The sequence below is a fragment of the Gekko japonicus genome, unplaced genomic scaffold (genome assembly GCF_001447785.1).
Source record: "Gekko japonicus isolate JY-2015 unplaced genomic scaffold, Gekko_japonicus_V1.1 scaffold48, whole genome shotgun sequence".
Classification (NCBI taxonomy): domain Eukaryota; kingdom Metazoa; phylum Chordata; class Lepidosauria; order Squamata; family Gekkonidae; genus Gekko; species Gekko japonicus.
Genome location: NW_015174273.1, coordinates 264,623 through 267,108, shown reverse-complemented (window position 1 = coordinate 267,108; position 2,486 = coordinate 264,623).

Sequence of the window (2,486 nt, the reverse complement as noted above, 5' to 3'; positions counted from 1 at the left end):
CCCGCCCCCCCAAGCAGACTCGGCAGAGCAGACTCTCCCCCCCCACTTCCCTCCCACGGGACCGCGACGCAGCCCCCCTTTTTGGAGTGGATTATCATCATATAGCTTATACGTATATATATAAAAGAAACCGACTGCAGCCCAGAGCAAGTCCTGTTTGAGGGAAATCGACAGCGACGCTTTTATATTTAATACCGAAAAAAAAAAACAGAGAGTGTCCTTTACACACACAGACACACATACATACACACACAAAAAGGCTGAAGGTGAGAAATTAAACAGGAAAAGGTCTGAGACAGTTTCTCTCTTTTCATTCACGGGACATATGTATAAATAGGGTTCCTGACGCACTCACGAAGGATTGTGTTCTCTTTTTCCTCCCCACCCCCCTTGTAAATGTTCAATTCTGATCGGGTTTTTTTGGGGGGGGGAGTTCCAGAAATTCAGGGGATTTTTTAAAAAAAAATATTATTATTATTATTAATTATTATTATTTCTGATGCACTTTGTGGAGGTCGGTATATATGTAAAAGATATTTAAAATGTTGAGTTAAACATTTCACTCACACCAGTAAGTTAAGGTTGTTGAAAAGAAATTTAAATGCGTTTTATCTGTATTGGAAAGAAAAAATCTTGACATAATATTTTCATTTTTTTTTTGGTATTATTAAAGGACTCTGAACGACGCACGGATTGGTTTTTTCCCCCGCAAGTCAGCTCCGCACATCGATGTACTTTTCCCCCCCAGAAAAAATTGGAATCCGTCAGCCGCTCTTGTTATCTAGCGATGCGCCGCATCAGAGGCAAAGGTTACATGAATGGAGGTCGGATTAAAAACAGTCGACATCCGCGCTGACAATCTGCACTCCTTAAACACCCAGAAATCCAAATGAACGAGTCGGCGAGGGGTCTTAAAGTGTTCTTAAAGAACACCATTTTAGGATCGCGTTGCATGACCCCCACTGAAGTCGGCGGCAAAATAAATCCCCACTGGATTTAATGGACTGGCTCTTGAAACAAGCTTTAATTTGAAAGCCGATTTACTAAAACGGCTGCCTCTTAAAATCGAATTCCTTCCCCACCAGAATAAGGAGAGTGACTAAAAATCCACTCGAGGCAGATTTTTATAAACTGCCCTGAGGATAAAACAGCCTCCAAGGAAATATTTATATTTAAAATATAACCGAAGTCTCGTGGAGAGACGCCAGCAAGGTCCCCAGGTTGGGGGAAGCGATCCCGGCGGAATAAAACCGCTAGAGTCAGTACTCCGGAAAAAAAGGCATTTCATGCCTAAATGAAAATCTTGTTAAATGTTATTAATTTTGACTTGGAGCACATAGCAGCCCCCTGTGCCTTGTATTCCCTTATTAGGGATTCATGTCTTATCAAATATCTAATTAATCTCCTAGACATCATTTGTTCTGGCCAACTTTATCTCAGCTGGTCCGCAGGGAAAACCTTCAGAATATTCCGGGCGACAAAAGCTTCCCTTGAAGATCCTTTTAATTGTCTAAATTAACTGCGCCGCATTTGCATGTCAAACGGTAAAAGGGCAACCTGAGATAAAATGTAAACGTTTTAAAAAGCCTCCCAAACCCAAGCACTTGATAACTGGGCTCTTTTTTTTTTAAAATACTGTGGAAAGAAAACTGCTCCTTTTCCTATTTTTTCAAAAGACAGTTGATCTATGCAAATAGCGAATCGCTTCTGGTGTGTCTCTCCCCCCCCCCCCGCGCAGTCAAATGGTCCTTGCACGTTATTTGAATATCAGTGGCCGGGCTATTGAAAAGGTTCGAGGATACTCTTCGGTTTCTTTGTGATTACTCAGTGCAGCGTCTTATTCTGGAGGAGGGAGGAGGGGGGGGAGAGAAAAAAAACCTCGGGAATAATTAAAGGATGGGATAAGGCCTGGGAACACATTTGGGACAGGAATCTCATTTAGGCGAGCTCTTTCAAAATAAGGCACAGTTAAATTGACCAGAAGGCAATTATTGAAATGAAAATTATTTTCACTCCCTTTGTCTTCTGGCCACCAACTTAACAGCCACAGTATCTCTCGCTCTCTCTTTTTTAAAGGGAAAATCGTTCCAATGAGATAATTGCGCTACTTTTACCGGGGGTGGGGGGTGGGGAGAGACTAGGGAGGGAGAGAGGGAAAAGAGAAAGGAGGAAAGAGAGGGAGGGAGAGAGGGAAAAGTTAATTCAGATAGCACATTGCGGAATAAAAGATTAAAATATATTTTAAGCCTCTCTTTTCCCCCCCTTTGAAGCAAAATTGGGCATGCAAATTTTCGGAGAGGGGGAATTATCCGGGGAAAGGCAGCCACAAACTAGACCCGAAAGAAGCTTCTGAATAAAAACATCTGTTGTGTCTAGCGAGACTCGTCTTTCGGCTTTGCTGGGTAATTGTGCTTAAAACGCAGGCAACAGAAAGTGGCGGGGGCTCAGTTATTTCTCCTCCCCCAGAAAGGAATATAATATAATAG